The 19,871-nt window shown below is 41.5% G+C and overlaps 1 protein-coding gene and 1 long non-coding RNA gene across 2 annotated transcripts in view; one reads left to right on the top strand and one right to left on the bottom strand.

Moving 5' to 3' along the window:
• Lrmda (leucine rich melanocyte differentiation associated) overlaps nucleotides 1-19,871 on the top strand; it is a 1,019,887-nt gene that overhangs the window by 513,099 nt on the left and 486,917 nt on the right. The window lies entirely within an intron of this gene.
• Nucleotides 1-19,871, bottom strand: part of LOC110309281 — a 40,443-nt gene that overhangs the window by 19,865 nt on the left and 707 nt on the right. Inside the window, exons 2-4 of the long non-coding RNA XR_002379682.1 lie at nucleotides 12,147-12,238; nucleotides 8,562-8,747; nucleotides 5,716-5,718 (exon numbers count right to left, since the gene is read on the bottom strand). This is a non-coding gene — a long non-coding RNA (uncharacterized LOC110309281). The remainder of the gene's footprint in view (nucleotides 1-5,715; nucleotides 5,719-8,561; nucleotides 8,748-12,146; nucleotides 12,239-19,871) is intronic.

Raw genomic sequence — 19,871 nt, forward strand, 5'->3', positions numbered from 1 at the left:
AGTTGGTTTTCAATGTCCCTCTTCTTACCTATGTGCCCAAGCTACTTATTTAATGCTACAATTTGACAAGTCAACTCAGTTCCTACCCCTATCATCCCTGAGGCAGTCAGTGCCACCAGAAGATGGAACAGTGTATTGATGTCATCTTCTAGCATGCCACTGAATTTCTAAAAGCTCCCTACGGAACATCTCATGTGTAGAGTGAATGTGATTCTCCTGAATGTACACTGAATAGGTTTTGAGCAGTGGACTTTTTAAACTGCCTCCTTTTCTCTCTTATTAGTGAGCAGCTCCTCTTTCACATTGTACCTTCTGAAACAACCAGCAAGTCTTAGAATGAACTATCCTTGGACCCTCTATAGCCTTAGAGTGTCACTACCGTTGGGGTTACCAAATTTCCTGGGATGCCATGGAGCCTATAAGCTTAGTCATTGATGAATTATGTTCATTGTGTAATGTTTCACAGTCCTTGCACTTGATCCCTGCCATTGGTTGTTCTAGCCGATATGTAAAAGCATCTGTGGTGCATGGATTCTGTAAGGCAAGTCAAAGACTATGCCAGTTTTAGTGATATTATCACTGGTTTTCCACAAGACCATATGGAGTCACACATCCCTCATCTAGAGCATGTTTATCAGTTAAGTTTGGTAGTTATCTCCAAATGGGATTATATACAGAATTTGCCTGGGATATTTATCATTTGCTACTTGAAATCTTGTCTTGTTTCTTTAGAGCAAAAAGAAGGCTATTCAGATGCATGCCAGGATACATATATGATTTTAGCAACTTCCATTATTGTACACAGATTATGTGGCAGACATTCTAGATGGGTTCCTTGCTTATGTTTCTTCCACTCTTCCCAGCAGTCTTTCAAGGAAGGTATTGATCTTCTTTTGTAGATAAGAAAACTAAACATGAGATATGTTAAACTCTTGCTCAGGCAGGCCTATGTGATGGAGAAAAGTCACTAACTATAGCTGGTACCTGGCTCTGCATGGCCCACTATTGCTGATAACTTAGTGTTACTCTTGACAGCTGTTTTTGTTGGAAGGCAGAAGAAAGAGGAGTTGTGGTAAATATGAGTCATGTAAAATTCTAGCTATAAAAGGACCCAGGCTAGTTGTCACCTTGTGAAAGATTCTAGTCATCCAGCTTGTACACTTGACTGACTGAAGCTGACGGAGGCAGGAAGTATGGGGACATAGGAACCTAAGTAGACATCCCAGACTCACTAGTGTGGAAAGTCTCCCACTGTCTCTCATTTACTGCCCCATCCCAGTTCATTTCCAGTCACTAGGCGTGGCTGGAGTTCTACAACTCAGTGGTGGCTCTGAGGAATGCAGCAATCTACCGCCAGATGCTGCAGATGGCTTGCCCCAAGGCAGAGCATTTTACAAATAGTATTTTCTCATCTTCTTTTGACAACCCTGTGAAGCATGTGGTCTGATGGACACTTTCAGTGAGAAGACAGAAGCCCAGAGAGGTTAACAACCTCATCTAAAGCAATGATGCTACACTGAGGCTGAACTCTTTTCTGATATCAAAGGGATTTATTATTATTATTATTATTAATTTTCATTTTGGCTTTTTGAGGCATGGTCTCACTCTGTAGCCAAGACTCATGAAACTCACCATGTAGCCTCACCTGACCTAGAAATCCTGATCCTTATGTTTCAAGCTCCTGAGAGCTGATATTCCAGGAGAATTGCCACCATACGTATTGTCAAAGCTCCTCTTAACCATCATATTATGCTGATATGAAAGCTTGTTGGTCTCTGTCTTCTGGGCTTCTAAAGTGGGTCTGTGTCTGTGCTCTGTGCTGGAACCTTGATCTTCTTCATGTTATACTCCCAGCATTAATTTTTCTAGTTAAAGTATAAGGCTATGGCAGGCAGGAACCGTGCCTCCCTTTCTTCAAGACTAGCATGTTGATAGATTAGTTGGAGGTACTCAGCATTCAAGACACTAATGGCCTTTGCCTTTCTGATCAGTTCAACTGATTCCAAACTGCTGGTGTTGAAAAGATCTTGGGTCCTAAGGGGCTGTAGCAGAGAATGCTGTCAGCCAGTCCCCCTTATGGAAAGTGTAGCTTCAGCTTCAGTCCACTTTGGACTTTTTAAAGATATCCTGGGCAACAGGAGATCATGCATATAAGAGTTCCATGGCTTCTGTGTTGGGTGCCTACTTCATATTTTGCACTTTGACAATCCCATGAGATGGTGGCCAAGTCCTTGTTGTAGGCCACGGTCAGTAAAATGGATCTCTGTGTGCTTTCATTCCAGTTTCAGTTTTATTCAGCAGGGATTACAGTTCTAAATTTTCTTTCGCAAGCAGTTATGAGAGTATAGGAGTATCAGGTTGGAAATTCCATAGGGTAGGAATGGTTGGCTCCTCAGTGTTAGGATTAAAGGTTGGGGATGGGGTCGCAGTAAAGGGCATCCATGTTCTGGCTTATGATTACATTCTAGCATGTTGTCAGGCTATGGGCATGAAGCTGGAACCTGCATGTGCTGTGTGAACCATCTCTAAAGGTAGATAAGAAGAGCTCACCACACAGATTCTGCACATTTCATGGACAAGAGCATCCTGTTGCAGAGTATGTCCTTCCCATGACTTCACATAGCCTGCCAGACAGTGTCAGTAGCAAGAAAGTAAATCAGCTGAGAGGCAACTTATTTCCTGTTCATACCTTATTCATTGAAGGCACAGACAAAGCAGCCTTGAGCAGCCACTCACAAAGGCTGCCTAGGCTCGGTGCTATAGAGGGTAACAATGTTTGGGTCTTGACTAAGGACCCAATATGGAGAAAGAGGAATGGTCACAGGAGCAGAAAATTGATAGGCCTTCCTCTCCATGCTCAGCTGGAAAGGTGGTCATAACTGCCTATTGTAGGTGGGCATAAGGGAAGGGCTGCAGTTACACTCATGGTACCTCTGTGTCACCTCCAGTGCTCAGCTACCATGCCCTTCATCTACTTTGCATTGCACCTTTCTAGAAAGAAATCTGCTCTTCTTTCCTTCCTCCAGTCTACAGGCTTTTCCTACCTGCCTTGGGTCCATGGCTGAACATAGAGCAGCTTTACCAGTTTATGCTTCAACTCTCTATCAATGGTGTGTGTGTGTCCATAAATGTATATATTACTGTGTCTGTCTGTCTGTCTGTCTGTCTGTCTGTCTAGTGTGAGGCATTGAGCATAAATATGATATGGCATGTGTATGGAGGTTGGGGGAAAACTTGTAGGAATCAATTTTCTCCATCATGGGGGTTTTAGGAATGGAACTCTGGTCATCAGGCTTGACTGCAAGCACCTTTACCCACTGAACCATCATAACAGACCACATTTTGATCAACAACAGATTGGATACGGGTCTATAAGTGTTCCTGGGAGATTATGTTGGCTGTCATTGCTATCAGTGGCCTAGTTTGTAGAGTATGTTCTGTTTACACAGAGACAAAATTATCTAGCAATGTATTTTGCAGAATATACCTGTGCATTGCTATATATGGTATGTAGATCTGTACATTCACATATACACCTAAGTATACATACAGATACATAAGTCATATTTATTTTCTATAAAGTAGCTTTTATTTCTATCTAGAAGCTATACATTTTAAAATGTAATACATATGTATGTCATATATATATATATATATATATATATATATATTTGTCTACTGTGTGAATGCATGTATGTACAGTGATTATGCATACACTTTAAAGTTTTTTGAGGTTTCTTCTCATCTTCATTGTGCTATTATTCCTGTAAGGTACAGGCCAGGCAGTTCTAGAGCAAGGGGAGCCAGTGGATGGCAGGCCATTTGCTGGGCACTCTCTATACATCCTGAAATCATTCTAGTACATCAGTGTTGGAGCATATTCACAGTGGTCTTCTCTTTCATAGTACTACAACTTGGTTGATAGAGCTGGATCATTGCTGATCTCATCTTTGTGTGGCAAGAAGACAGTGAGTGCTAGGCCTGTAGCTGAAAACCACTACTCGGGCCTGTCAAGAAGCTGCTGCCTGGCTTTCCTTGGGAATCTGAATCTTGTGTGCAGGAGCCCCAAGCTAGGAAGTGGAGACAAGAAAGAGACAGGAGCTGAGGCCTAGGCAGAACTGCTTTCATGAGACCTGATCTGAAGAGAGGGAAAGAGCAGTCAAGGCCATGGATCTTCTGACATCTCAGCACTTTGTCCTCCCAGCTGGGGTTGGGAAGACCTGAGAGGCCTGCTGACCAAGGATGCTAGCCATGTCTGCTTATAGCCGGAGGTTACTATGCCTCATACACAGGTCCTAGACTAAAAAGGACACTCCTTCATGCAGTCTGGGCAGGAGTGGTCTATATTTGTCTCTTTTGTCCATAACCCTTCCAGGATAATCAAAAGAGTCCATAGTAAGTTCAATAGGATGATTGTAGTGCTACAGCCAGGCAAGGGCTCAGATGGCATGCCAATCAAGCTGCCCCGACTGGGCAGTGCTGGAGACTCCTGGGGATGCACTTGGCATTTTGAAACTCAACCTTAACATGAACTGCCCTGAGTTGCCTTTTGAGAAGCTCGAGCTCAAGTGTATGGGCTGTGATGATAGGTTTGACTCATCCTTAGTCCTTAATCCAGAACTATCCTTAACCAACCTCCATGCACATAATTAAATGTTCATGACTCAGACGAAAGGCTACTTCATTATAGTCTAAGAACTCAGATTGGTTTATTATAATAATACGCACAGTTCTTTTCTACTCTATGAAATTCATGAGATAGGGTGTTAGGTAGTGGAGGGTACTCTTCCAACTGATTTCAGAAAAAATGTGACTGGACAATGGGTTTATGCTGAAGTGTGGTTAGAATAACCAGTAAGGCTCCATCAGAGAAAAGTATTTTTTGTTTCCTTTGCAAGAGGGTGTCAGTAGCGGATAGATATTGGTTAGGTATGGGAGCCCATATTTACTTTCTCTTTTATTTGTGCTTGGCTGACAGCGAATAAACATTTTGTTTTTGAGTGATAAGTACAGCAGATTAAAACATCACTGAGATATGGTTTCTTCCCTCTGCCTGAGTGTAGGTGGCCTCACCACTTTGAGCTCTCTAAACACTTGTCTTCTCTGATAATAAGGATACATTTCTTCTTCTAAGACTCTGATTTTCAGTCTGTCCCCCAATAATCCCAGAACCTATTATTTGTTTCATAAAAAGGGAAAACAGCATATATTGATGAGTTTGACAGAAGTTGTGTCTCCCTTTCCTTCAGGGCAGGAGCACTGGAACTTGCCACCTGCAAATTCCAGTGAAGGATCCTGAGAAGTTTGGCTGTAAGAAAATGCTTAGGTATTGTTACACCTAGCCACTGCTGTGGCCACCGAGTTCTTTGCCCGTGACATAAGTTAAGTGTGGGCTGGGGTTCACAAATTGCTGCCTACAGAGTCCACCAGATTGTCATTGATTTGTACCTACAGAGTCAGCTGGGGGGGGGGGGGGGTTCATCTCTCATTGTGGTCTCAGCCTCTCAGGCACTGGAAGTGTCTGTATAAACTCAATCTCTGCACCATTACCCTCATCCACTGAGCATCTCACTACAACAAGGCCCAGTTTATAATGCAGGTAACACCTGTTTCTTGCTGCTTAGCCTTTTGGACATTGTCAGGAGTGAATAGCCATGGTTGTAATGGTCTTCAGAGTCTGAGGAGACTTACTAACATTCCCCTTATCAATATTACCTTCTGCTGAAAGTCTCCAAGAGAATTTGTAATGCCCATATCCACAGCACACATTTAATCCCATGAAGGTTAGCCAACCTCTTTTTAATTCTCTTTCTATCCTTTCTATCACAATGAAGAGAACACATGTGTTTGGAGCCAATATGTCTTAAACATTTCAATTACATGTGGGACTTATTTTTAGTGAAGAGATTTGCCTTTAGTAGGATATTATATCTATAAAGTAAATCTTAAATTATTTTTCTGAGTGGATCACATTATGTCAGGTGGCTGCCTTTTATTTGTGACATATGCATAGGATTCCCTGTGAAAATCTATATGAGGAGAAACTAGGCAGCTTAGGGCAGGCTTGTGTGCCTTGGTGCTACTGTTACCTTGAACTAGACACTTCTTGGTTATGTGGGACTGGCTCGTGCATCTTAGGTTACTCAGTAGCATCCCTGGCCTCTGCCCCCTGGAAGTCACAAAGTTATGATCTTCAAACCAATTTTCAGACATTGTTCCAAGCAGTGGGAACTATATAACTTAAAGCAAGGAGGAAGAGGGGGAGGAATAAGATGAGGGGAAGGAGGAAGAAGAACAGGAAGCAGTCCATGCTCATAGAGGGCATTGTGAAGATAGTGTGAATGGCCAGACTTCAGTACTGTACTCTATTTTCTGAGCAAGAGTGGCTGTATTAGGACTGCAGAGACCTTGAGCCTAAATTCTTTGCACTCTGAAGCCTCTCAGGGTGGTGATGTGTATGAGATTTTGTGAAAATCTGTGCTCTTGGTCAAGGAGTGGTAAAAGAAAGACATTCAACTAGGATGCATGTGGACTTACCACTCCTTGCAGAGGTAGCAGAAATCTCATGTAGCCCTAGGACAAATGCCAAGTCACCAGGAGAAAAAAAATGCAACATTGAGTCCTAATTTCTCATGAGGGATTAGCATTGCTTTTGAGGAGCTGGTGAATTTGAGTGAGCAAGATTTAAACATTAGTTCAACATTACCATCAGTGAGAATTGCCGCATACTTTCATTAATTGGAATCAGGTTATGTGTGTTCCATTTAAAAGCAGCTCCAATCACTAATGGAATGACCCCCTTGTCATTTTCTGCTCTGAGACATGGAGTGAGATGGCTTTTTAAAGAATGATGTGTTTGCTACTTGCACTGACACCAAATGTCAATAAAATATAGATGTGGGGCTTCCAACCATGCTCACCCATTTTTAAAAGAAAACTTATTTCCATTTTTAATGAACAGCCAGGCCCTGTAAGCCTGGCTCACAGAACCCGCGGTCTTATGTCACTTCAGTATCTGCCAGGAAGGCATGGGAATTGGGAAACTGGTTTTCTTTCTCTTTCCATTGTTTTTCCTCTTCCATCCATCTCCAATGTCATGTGACTTGATAGTCTAAACAGGATACACAGAGGCTGGTCTGAGTGTCTAGGCTGCTCGCTGATCTCAACCGGACAAATGAATCACATTCGTGTCTCTCTGTGTCCCACTCACACATTGGCAAGCCCTCTCTAAGGCCCTCTGTTTTGTATCCATCATCTCTCCATCTCTTCCTGTCAGGTTTCACCTTGCTTCAGAGCAGAGCCACCCAGCAACGTAGTAATGCTAGCATAATGACCAAATAACAGGCATGTTATTATTCCCAGCAGATTGAGTGCAGAACATTTTACTGAAATGTCCCCAGTTAGGCCCTGTTACTTCTCTGCTCAAACTTTCCCCTAAGGCCTGTTTTCTGCACATTCCCTGGAGGCGAAGGGCCTCCCTGCTACTTTATTCCTTGCCCTTGGTTAGTCTCTTGTCTCAGCTTCTCTGCTCCAGTAGCTTCTAGCCCATCCTTGGAGCTCTTTAGAACCGTTTGCCTATCTTTACTCTGCTCCCAGTTTTCCCTTTATTCTACTGCAGTGTTTAGAGAGGTCATGTCCTTCCTTATTCTAGTCTTTAATCAAAAGCTATGTCCTCCATGAAATCTCCGATCTCCTTTTAAAACTTGTATCATCTTGTGCATACCCTACTCCCTCATCTGTTTTAATTTTCTCCCTAAACGTACCACCATCTTCCAGTATATTTAGCCGCCATCTTCCAGTATATTTAGGTTATATGCATTGCCCTTTTGCAGAATTCCATTCCACTAGAGCTGACAGTTTTGTCTATTCTGGTCACTACAGCATCTAACAGAAACCTATGAATAAATACCTGTACATTAGTGTGATGGGGAACAGCAGAGGGTTCTATGTGCTTCAGTGCATCTATGTGCACCTCCATCTATTCTTCATCCCAGTCCTAAGAGGTAAGCTATGCAGGCATTGTCAACCCTACTCCATAGATATGAAAAGTGAGATGCAAAGATACCCAAGGCCCTGTCTCTACCTAAATAATGAGAGACAAGGAGGCTCAGATTCCTCAGGTCTCCAGTGCTGTTCACTTTTGCTCTCTATACTCAGATTTCTAGAGTGCTAGGATGGTTGCAGAAGAAATTGGCAGCCAATTAGAATTATTTACCTGGATGCTCAGTAGCAATGCTGGACCCCCTTTGCTCCTAGGCCCCTGTACTTTGCCAACACACAAGTATCTCATGGAGCAGCTAGCTTCTTCTGGCCTTTGGTATAATTAGCCTGGAGGCTTTTGGCTTGCTGCAGTCGCTGCTAAGGCACTATTCATTACTGCCGTTCATTAAGACAGGACACACAAGATGAAATATTTTAGGTGAATCATCTGGCCTAATTTAGAAAGGCTCTGTAGGGCTTGGGTCTTTGATTTATCAGGCAGAGGTATCTGTTATCAGAGTGAGACATACAAGGACTTATTTATTATCTAGAATCTGTTTTTAATTTCAGAGATTGTTTACCTTAACTGCTGTGTGTCAGACTCCAGGACAGATTTCTGCTTAGCATTTAATTTTAGATACTTGCCATGGCAGACAGTAAAAAATGGGTCTCCAGAATTTGTAGTTTCATTATGAATCTTAGCTCCTGGCAGGCCCTACCAGCAGTTTGTCTTTGAAATCTCCTTGATACTTGTTAACCCTGCTCTGCTGTAAAAGAGATATAGTTTATTTATTGGATTTTGCCCATTTATGAAAAAGTACAGAAATTATTAATGGTTTAGTATCTATTAATGCATTACTTGGGTGGAATTCAAATTCTAATATTTATGGTAAATCCCTTTATAATGAAACAGTAGAGAATCAGCTCTCCTGCTCCTTGAATTTGGAAGGTTCTGGATGCTGTTGGAATGGCTCCCTGTGAAATATGAGTCCTGCTGGTTTTATATTTACACCCATAAATAAGAAATAAGTACTTCAGGTTGGAGGAGAAATAATTAAGAATATTTGTGTAGATAATAAAGAGGAAATGGTCCAGTTTGGTGAACTGTGTGCTTGGGAAATGCCAGAGGCTGCTGAGACCAGGATGAGAGATGTGGTAGAGATCAGGACTGGGGAACTGTGGGTAAGTAGCTCTTCTGAAGACTGGTATGTGTGTGTGGGTATGACTGCTCAGGGCTGAGCTCTGGTAACCTGGCTGAGATTCCAATTTTTTCTTAAGGCAGGACAGCTATGATGGCAGGTACTTGAAGTGTTGAGGACTTCAGATACCTCACCTGTGAAATGGAACCAATATTTCACATGAGTATAAACAATTCTGTACTACCAGAAGAAATACATATACCCATGTATATGAGATCTGAACAGAGAACCTGGTTATTATAGGAGAAACACACATACACACACACACACACACACACCCACACACACACACACACACACACACACACACTACATACAGTACATGTGATATCTGAACAGAGAACTTGGTTATTTTAGGAGTCTTTCTCTCTCCATCTATCTATCTATAGATATAGATAGACAATGATAGGTATATGGTGAATACATTTTATTAAATATAACTATATGGTATTGCAGAAGTGAGAAGTGTAGTTAATGTTGAGCTGGGACTAGAGTGAGATTTCTGACTTCTTTTCTTCTTATGATGTATCATACAACATCTACTACCTCTTGCAATCTCACTGTCCCTGAATAACACTTGTGTGTTCAACAGAGAGTCATATCTGACTTATGAGAGCATGAATTTGAGTGGACAAAGGATGGGCATCTTCAAGATGTGTCTGGGGACCTGCTTAGAAAACCTAGTTGAAGCAATGATTATATTTATCATGAAGTCAATGATGGCGATAACTCAATGATTTGCTGTGTTTATGCTCCAGACTCTGGGCATGTGTTCAGTATGTATTATGTCACTTAATTCCAACAAATTTATCAGTGAATAACATAAATAAAATGGGGTCCAGTGAGGTTAAGAATTTGTGTAAAGTTACAAGCTAGCAAGTGTAAAAACAAAGAGAGTGCAAAGCATGTGATTTGGTCACTGGACATGGGTGGCTATATCTTCTATGGGTTTATGAATGGGGCCTGCTTACAGGTGTTCTGTTACCTTCCCCACCATCATCAATAAAGGCATGCTTTTAATGTATCAAGGAAACTGAGAAATATGCTGGCCAATGAATATAATGCAGGGAAGAATAGCTTTTCATCTTACCGAGAAATTTCCTATTTCAGTATACTCTGCCATGACTCTACAAGAGTTGGATGGAACTGGGTAGATCAGTGCCCAGTTTTTCATATGAGTGTACTGGAGGCAAGAATTAACCCTATAATGATTTGTAAAAATTGAATTTCTTATAATCATACTTCAATGCGCTAATATACTGTGGGGTATATATATTTTCAGACTTTGGAGAGACATGATTTCTGGTAACAGAGAAGGGGACCTTGTCCTGCAAAAGCCAACTTTGGTTTTGTATCCCCTAAATTTGTGGTTAACATGAGATGGCAAACTCATTTTAAGACATCTGGGTCTACCCCATGATGACACAGGGGACTGGTGGGTCGATCTCTAGCTTCCTGTGAGCTTTAAGGAGCAGACTAGTTTCATCTGAATGACCATAGCCTGCAAGTACAGCCCCTGGTGTCTGCTCTGTCAGTCATCTGGATTCATATTGGTTTCTAAATATTCATGCTAGAAGGTATTAGCTTAGCATTAAAAGTTTAACTGTCAAATAGAGATAAAAATTAATAAGATGAAGAAAAAGAAGCAGCGTGCGACTTTACTTACAACTCATACTGGAGATGTGTGGGGAGCAACCTTAGCCCAAGAGATTCTTGTTTAGGAATGGTTTAGCCCCTCTGCATAGTTCAGCCTGCTTTATTGCTGTGGGCTCCGTCTCTATATAGAGTCGTGAACAAGAGGGACTGTAAGTTCTTCACAGTGCGAAGAACTTAGTTCTAAGGGAAATACCATTTTTCCCCTGGTGGGCAAGGTGGATAAGGGGATAAACTGAGCCATAATGACACTGAAAGAGGGAGAAGATACTGTGTTGACAATTGAGTAGTTGCGCATACTCTTCATCCCCCTGGCAGCCACTGCTCTAAGTAATTAGCCCAGAATATCCTTCAACAGCAATCTGACGTTGTCACTCCCTATCTTGCAGTTAGAGAAACTGTACTTCCTTAATGTGTTCAAGGTCATATTATTGGCACATGGTGGTGCTGGCCTTGGAATAGTGCCTGTTCTTAGAGCTTTGAAGTGCTTCTTGGGGAGGAATGCAACACTTGACCTATGGCACTCCAGCTCTTTTTGTTTTCAATGGATTGGTTGATCAGAATTAATTCCAAAGGAAAGAAGGACAATCTGTACAGAACAGCTCCTTAAGTTCCTAATGGGGTTTTACACAGGTTTTCCTGCCTGATCCTTTACCAGACACCCTCTCTTAGCACCTGCCTGTTATCAACCCCATCCAAAGCAGTTCTTCTAAACTTTATTCACCCTTAGTGATTCATCATAAATAGAAACTAAATGTGTTACTTTCCCTACTAATATTCGTGTTTTAATTATAGTCTGCACATAGGGATTCTATTTTTAATTATGAGTGTGTGTTGTGTGTGGGTATGCACACATGAAGGCAGGTTACTGCAGGCTACTGCAGAGGCTAGAGTTATAGGCTGTTGTAAGGCATGCAATTCAGGTATTAAGAACCAAACTATGGTCCTCACTGTAAGAGCAGAATTTGCTCTTAGCTGCTGAACCATATCCCTAGCCCCTGAAGATTTGAATCTAGATGCAACCATCAGGTCCCACTCCCTGTTCTATAGCAATCTGTGTACGGATTCTAACTCAAGAGCCTAACAAGGAATTCCCTTTAAGTAGATTCTAGACTATCTACTCATCCAGTCCACCTCTTGCTTGCTGGGCCATCAGAAATATATCTGAAATACAAACTAAGTTACAAAGAACAAAGGTGGCATCTTGGTCCCATATTCACTGTGGAGTTATGAAGTGGCTTAGTCTTCAGCAGCATCTGGTGAATATGCCCACCATATTCAATATGATAAATAGCTGTATAATTGGTTCTTCACCTGGTAAGTTCAACCTGTGTTCCATCACCTGACTTGAACAGTATGTCTTGGGCATGCTCAATGCAGACAGGAGGCTGGGTGTTCCATGCTGTCTGAGCAGGAAAAAAAAAAATGGTGCCAATCTCGGGAGAGTCCAGGTGTTTCCTGTCCTATCCCCCTTTTTAAGGAATGTTCTACCTAGGAGGCCACCTCCTGAAGGTCCTGAAGGCATTGTGTCTTTTATATAACATTTTGTCCCTTTAGAAATTATCATGACACATGTCAAGAGCTTTCACACCAAAAAGAAATATGTCACATTAGCTTCCAAGTTTCTGATTGTCTAAATAACGCAGCAACTCAACATACAGCTGTCTGGCATTTTGACAGTACAATAACCCATAATTCTTTCTGCCACTCAACACTTCAAAGTTAGCATTTTGTAGTTTGCTCTCAAGGAGTATTCATTTAAATTTTCAAGAGGAAGGAGTGGATGTGGCTGCCTCATGCCTCGTTTTTGATCTTTGCTTCATTTACTTGGGTGATCATCCCATTATTACTCATAGTTTCCGCAATGATGATGTTCATATGCCAACTGTTTTTAAAAGCAGTAGAAATGTCTTCAGATTTGTATTCTTCATTCATGTGGATCATTATGGAAGCCCTCATACAAGCTACCAAGGTCAACTGTCCTGCTTGCATTTACTTTGTGTTTGTCCTGAATGAAGTAAAAACAAAAAACAACAAAAAAAATATTTGGTTGGATCAATTCATATCTGACTGTCTTAGTTTTTGTTTCATTGTTGTGAAGAGACATCATGACCAAGGCAATGCTTATAAAGGCAAATATGTAATAGGAGCTGGCTTATAGGTTCTGAGGTTCAGTCCATTATCATTGTGATGGGAAGCATGGTGACATTCAGGCAGACATGGTGGTAGAGGAGCCAAGAGTTCTACCTCTTGATCCAAAGACAGCTAGCAGGAAACTTTCTTCCATAGGCACCCAGGAGGGAAGGAATCTCACTTCCACACTGAGTGGAGCTGAGCACTAGGAAACCTCAAAGCCTGCCTACACATTGATACACTTCCTCCGACAAGGCCACACCTCCTAATAGTGCCACTTCCCATGGGCCTAGCATACTTAAACCACCACACTGACTTTCCTGTCTCCTTGGAAAAGGTAAGCAAAAGAGTTGCACCTGCCATCCAGAGGATGTAAAGCTTCCACTTCCTCCCATATCTAACAGCAGGCCAGCTTTCTTGGTCCCACCTAATCCTACAGTGTGCAGAATGACCCCTGGACTAAGTTCAAATCTTTAAAAGTTAAAAACTTTAGCTGTGGATTCCAAACCATACTAAGTGATTACTAGCTCTAGTTATATCTGCTTCTATAGACTTATAGCTAAATTTAGATTAAGATTAGGATATGTGTGATTCCATATTAGACGTGATTATAGGTGTTTTATTATACTCACTACTGGTTTGCATCCCAGATCTGAATTTTCATTGGTGGTAAATTTTCATTGGTGTTTTGCTGTGTTCATTTTTTGGGGCAGAGACAGAAGTGTTGTATCATCTGCTATGAACTTGGTTCATTGAATGGCCTTTTCTTTTTTTAGCTATATTCAAGGATGGGTTTTTTTTCATGCTGGAAATCCTTAGGATATCTAAGACCTTAAAATTGCTGAAGTGAAATGAGTTTTCAGTTGGTAACTTACCAACTGACTTGCTGAATATTCATGCCCTAAGAGAGTTCAGTTTCCAGTCTCCTGTTCAGCCCATGGAGTTACATATAATTTGAAAGTGTGAATGTGTGGGTAAAAAAAAAAATGCTGTGTTTATTATGTAGTCTTTTTATGCTTTTGAAGCCACTAGAGTGATAAGTATTTTACTATCATCAGGCCATAACATTTCTGTAACAGAATCTGCTTCCCGGCTTGTAGGGAATGGTCTTCTTGTAGGTAGAATGAACTCATTCTAGATTTTGCCAGAAGTCTCATTGACAGGACTGAGGTGAGCTGCTAGTTGGAAATTACAGAGTGTTTGAATTGCAGTAGATGGCAGTGGGGAATCTGTGGGGCATGTGTAGAGTTTCTCCAGTTGATTGATTTTGTTGAGGAGGAGTCTGTGGTGACCCTCCCCTGTTTATTGGTGTTTTGATGAGAATTTGCATCCTCAGACCTAGTGAACTGATGCACCTGCTGCTTCTGAATGGGGAATTTGAAACCTTGCCAGTTACTTGTAGAGGATGGTACGGCATAGAAATATCTTGGACGTGGAGGAGAAGAATCTACTGATGTTTGCCTCAAATGTACATTCCTGCCCAAAACTGACTTCAGGAGAGTGCTATAAAGTAGGCTGGACCAGTGTTGCTGAAAATATTTGTGGGCTATGAAAATGATGTACATCATTCTAGAAAATTCTAAAATCAGTCCAGAAGGAAATGACAGTTGTCTGTGTTCTCCATTTCTCCAAAATAATCATTTGTATCCTTCTAGTAAGTATCTGCCCTTGTATATGCTTATATGTGTATGTTTTGCACACTAACCTCTGAAGCTGGGATCACTGTACAAGTAATAGTGTATTATTTCCAACCGATTATGAATGTTTACCTATGTTAAATATCAGCCTTAAAACTTTATGTAGTAGCTGAATAGTTTTGTTATAAAGAATATATTGTGATATCAGCGAGTGACTAGTTTCATGCCATAGATTCCTTGCTTTATTTAGTACCATGAAATATGCTCTACTCTCTATTCGATTTCCATTTTATACATGCCTCTGACTATATCCTTAGGATAAACAGAAATGGAATGGTTGGGCTATATTTATTTACTCTTTGAAGGTCTATTTTAAAAGGAAGATAGAAAGGTGGGAATGTTGTTCTCAGTTTTGAGCAGGAAAACTAGCGAAAGGAAACCTAGACCAAGTCACCTAAAGGGCATGTGGAGATTCAGGTGTCCCCAAGGCTGGTATCTGCTTTGCTAACACCTGGGAAGTGAGAGCAGCATTGCTTTCAGGGGCTTAGTTATATTTCTTGGTGGCAATGAGACTCTCTTTACAATAGTTGCTTAAGATGGCTTATGGTCCCAGCACCCACTGAAGATTGTGTAATGAGGATGAAATGGCTTCTCGTCTTCTCATTTCACCTCAGGCCACCAGCCTTGGGGATTTCTCTACTCAGTGCTCTGGAGTAGTGTCTAGAATACTGGTCAGGTCATCTGCTTGGCTGCTTAACCCTTTCTTCTCTTCTTTGTTCTGTGTTGCAGTGCTGGGATTGAACTCATGCCCTCATACACCCTTCAAGGATGTTTTATCCCAGAACTATGTCCCCAGATGCTTTTTTTCCATGGAAAACATTGGGGAACACACTCGTGAAGTCCTTGATCCTCTCTTGGGTGCAGTGGGTACAATACAGAGTTGTATTAAGATCAGTCCTGACTTCCAGAATTAATCTGGGATCAAAGCCCCAAAGAAGGATAGTTATGACAGTGAGCATCTTAAGACTGAGGCAAGAGCAATGGCTTAGCTAGGAAATTAATTAATGGTGTTCCTGGGACATAGCAAATGTCTGCTTTGTAGCTACCTCAGCCATTGTGAACTCTTGTTCTTAGGTATTTTGTTCTCAGGACTTCCTGTTTTTTGTTCCACTTGTCTTCTCTTTACTGACTTGCTTCCTAATGTTTTGTATATAGCACACATATAATACAAACTGATACACTGGCTAGATATGTCTTCTGGATGGTGGTGTTTGGCCCTATAGTCACCACTGATACATTCCCTAGACATTACACCAATGTCTGAGGCTCATTTTCCTTATTTGTAAAACTGAGAAAAACTAGACTATGGTAGCTATTATAAACAGACAGCATTGACTGAGTATCCATTTTGTACAATATAAATTTTGTATACGTTATAGATATTAGCTCATTAAGAATCCACATACTTTGGGGGCAACTGTGATCCCATTTCTCAAGTGGTCATCCAGAATGCACATAGCTGGAGGGTGGAAGCACAAAGTTCAGGCTCTAGACTTTGATCTCTTGATGATGCCCTCCCACTTTGTAAGAGCCTTGCCTTGTCCCATGGCCTCTTTGTCTTTGACTAAAACTACATGTAAAAACCATGCCTTACAGAGAACCCAGGCTATGACACCACATATTATAATTCTGTGAGTCTACCATCTTTAGCTAAGGAGCGTGGTTACTCTCTGGCCTCCCAGTGTACAAATGTTCAGGATCATAGCTATTTCCCATATAGGGTTTCAGAACGTTCCAGACTCAGAGGATTGTAGCTAAAAGGAAAAGAGCATCTTTCAAACAGCTATTTAATTGTGCCTTTTCATTATCAGCCTACCAAGGTCATTGCACTATTGGTTAATGTTGTACCATTGACTCAAACAGCCGTGACCACTACTTTTGGGAAAATCACAACCCAGAAAGCTTGGAAAAATCATGTCACACAGTAACGGTGAATTTATTTTCCCATGTTGAAATGCTTGATCTCTTCCGATTTTAGCAGGAAGTTGGACCTGCCTCTCTTCTCTCCTATGGGAAGCTCATGTTTTGTGTCTTGCAAGTGTATCTTTAGTGATAGAGAGGTCCAATTCAAGCATATATCTGTGGGCCAGAACCTAGTATCCTCATGATACCTAGCATACAAAAGTAAACTCTGTCATAATAGAGGAAGAAGGAAAAGGTAAAATAAAGCCAAGTTTTAGATGAGTTATGAATTGTTTTTTCTTCTCTCTATGGAGATTTTATTGTAAGGTGAAATTCTTGCTTCTTAGATTGATTTTGAATGGGAACACACACACACACACACACACACACACACACACACCTTTGAACAATGTCAGGCATCCAATGTCTCTAGCTCCTCTGCAAATTTCCAATCTTGGGATTTCTGTAGCTTGCTTCCAGCAAGAACAGGCTCTGCTTCAGTATTCATTTCAATGGCGTTGACAATACTGACAATATAATTGACCTAAAAAGTTCTGGATTTCCTGTTAATGCACTTTAGAAATGTACATCAACTACCAAAAAAAAATCATTTCTATCTACATTTCACTTGATTTCCATTTTCAAGAGAGCAGCTTCGTCATTATTATTCTATTTGAATAGTAGTGATATCTTGAAGGATGGAAGGAGATTTCCATTGTATGCAGGAGTACTTTATTTCGATATTTTCTTTGTCTGATTATACATGATAAACACACATTAGTGACATTTCGTGCATGTTTGGAAGATAAATGGGGATATCTCTTTAAACCATTCCTGACACTTGCTAACCTGTGAGCTTAATGGCATTTTCTCTTTGATTCAATAATTTGTCTGTCAAAAAAAAGCTGGGCTGACATTCCCCTTGTTGTGGGATTGAGATGGAAAGAAATCTCTTCTCTTGAAGATAATTTTTTTTTAAATTGAAGGGAACATTTTAGGATATGAATGTTTTTGAAATTATTTGAGGATAAGGTGGTGGAGGTGGGGGAGGTATTGAGAGGGTGGCACTAATGAATGCCAGAGCCACTAACATTCTGTGGATAGCAAGTGATAAAAGAAAGCCCCCTACATCCTTCTTTAAGTCCTCTTAAAATAATTAGAGAACCTGTGAAATTTTGCAAATGAAGATGGTTTCTATAGGTGTTGGGGGAGGCTGGCAGCTGCCTTTTCAAGGAGGTGGCTGGGATGGGGGTATGCATCTGTACTGCAAAGGATAGCTCTGAGTCTTAATACTTGCCTCAGTTTCCCCAAGACTCATTCCACATGACAGGCTAAGAGAGAGTCCAGCCCCAGGGTTACCTTGTAGAGGCTCTGAGTGCAGATGTCACCCTGACAATTTTCGAAAAGATGAATCCTGAAGGCCAACTGGAGTTTATGGAGAGAATGGTAAGCTGGGAGTGAGGCCTAACTCTGCCAAAGGGAGGGGGGGTGTCTTTATGCAACCCACATCTTGTGATCCATAGTGCATTGCTGCGTCTACTCCTAACTGGAGGAAGCTGAAGAGAGAAGGCATCATCCTATTTGGATGAGCAGAGGGGGGAGGATGGCTGGTACTCCCCTAGCCTACCCTAAAGTGTCATCAGAAGCAGCATTAGAAGACTCTGACTCTATATGGTTTAGTGGGTAGGTTTGTGACATTTTAAAACTGGTTGTGGGCCATGTGTAGAGGAGAAAGAATGTAAGGGTGGGTGGGCGTGTGAGCCAGGCTAGCTACCCAGGTTCACAACTGGGCTGCAAGAAATTAATTGAGTTGGGAGTGGTGGTGCATACCTGTGATAGCAACACTTGAAAAACTGAGGTAGAAGAGTCTGGGTTTTGTAGAGAGCTCTTGGTTAGCCTGGGCTATGTATAGAATTCATGGCTAGCATTAGGTTCATATATAGCAGAACCTTATATCTCCATCCACTCATTTTCTGTGACTTCTCAGGCCAATTCCTTCTATTCTCTGCTATCTCTTATTCTACAACTGGAACAGGGGTAAGGACTCAGTCCCAGAGAAGCTGAGGGGATCTCTTTTATCTCAGAGGTAGTCTGGGATAGCTTTTCCTGTGCCTGGACTGTGGTGTTGGGGGTAGGAACTGAAACCGTGGCACAGCCACTCTTCACCCTGTGATGTCATCCTGGCATCAGGTACTGGAAGTCTCCTTCCTTTGAAGAGTCCTGGAGAGACCCTAACCTCCTTATTTGAAAGTCCCCCCAACATCCATTGTATTTTGTTTTGATGCATTTTCACTTAAGAACAATTTTGAACAGAGCATACTCCCTACCTCCTTGTCTGAAAAATCCAAAATTCCACACAGTAAGGCTAGATCTGTGGGGCTGGAGTACAGTGGCATAACGGTTTCCTCTGACTGTATTCAGATCTGAGATGGAGGGGCACACCCATTCCATTCCTTTCTTCTTCCAATATCCAAGCCATATATTTTCAGGTCCCAACAATATGAATATGAATCATCTCACCTTGAATATGAATCATGGGAGCTACAGCTTAGAGTTCTTCTTAAGCTCAAGGCTAATTATATAGACTTCAGCCCTTTTAATGTCAAATAAAGTGAAAGACAAAAGAGTTTTGGGGGAGAAAAAGAAAACACTGGTTCATCATGGTCCCTCAGGTAGACCCACTCAACCTATTTTTTTAAGTTGCCTATTGGGTACCAAACACAGTTCTAGGCACTGGGACTGCATCTCAAGTCCTGTGGCTTGCTGGTGGCAGTATTGATACCAGGAGTAAAAAACAGGATTTTTGACTCTTGACCTGATAATTTTATAGCTCATCACACTGTCTTCCTGGAGACCTTATATTCTACAGGAACCAGAGGACCTCAAACTCCCTCTCATCATATGGTTATCTCTCTTCTGGCCTCCTGTGCGAGTGTTTGGCCATAGGCTTGCCCTGTCTGGGCACCTGTATAAGCTGTTTCACACTGGGTTATATTAACAGACTGACACAATCAACACATACAAGTGGAAGAATAGCCAGTGGCCCTGACATATGCTTTAAACATTGCCTTCTGTTAGCAGCACACAGGGACATTTTAAATGTTGGGTACCTGAGCTTGTCACAGACCTCATCACACAGCCCATCCAATGAATGAAAATGGAGCCCCAATATCACACTAACTGTGATTTAAAAAGTTTCAGTGTGAAAATTTGGGAAATATTTTTTTTAAATAATACATTTCTAAGGAGCTAAGGCTTAAGAGCAAGTGTGTGTGTGTGTGTGTGTGTGTGTGTGTGTGTGTGTGTG

Source organism: Mus caroli, chromosome 14 (assembly GCF_900094665.2).
Source record: "Mus caroli chromosome 14, CAROLI_EIJ_v1.1, whole genome shotgun sequence".
Classification (NCBI taxonomy): Eukaryota; Metazoa; Chordata; class Mammalia; order Rodentia; family Muridae; genus Mus; species Mus caroli.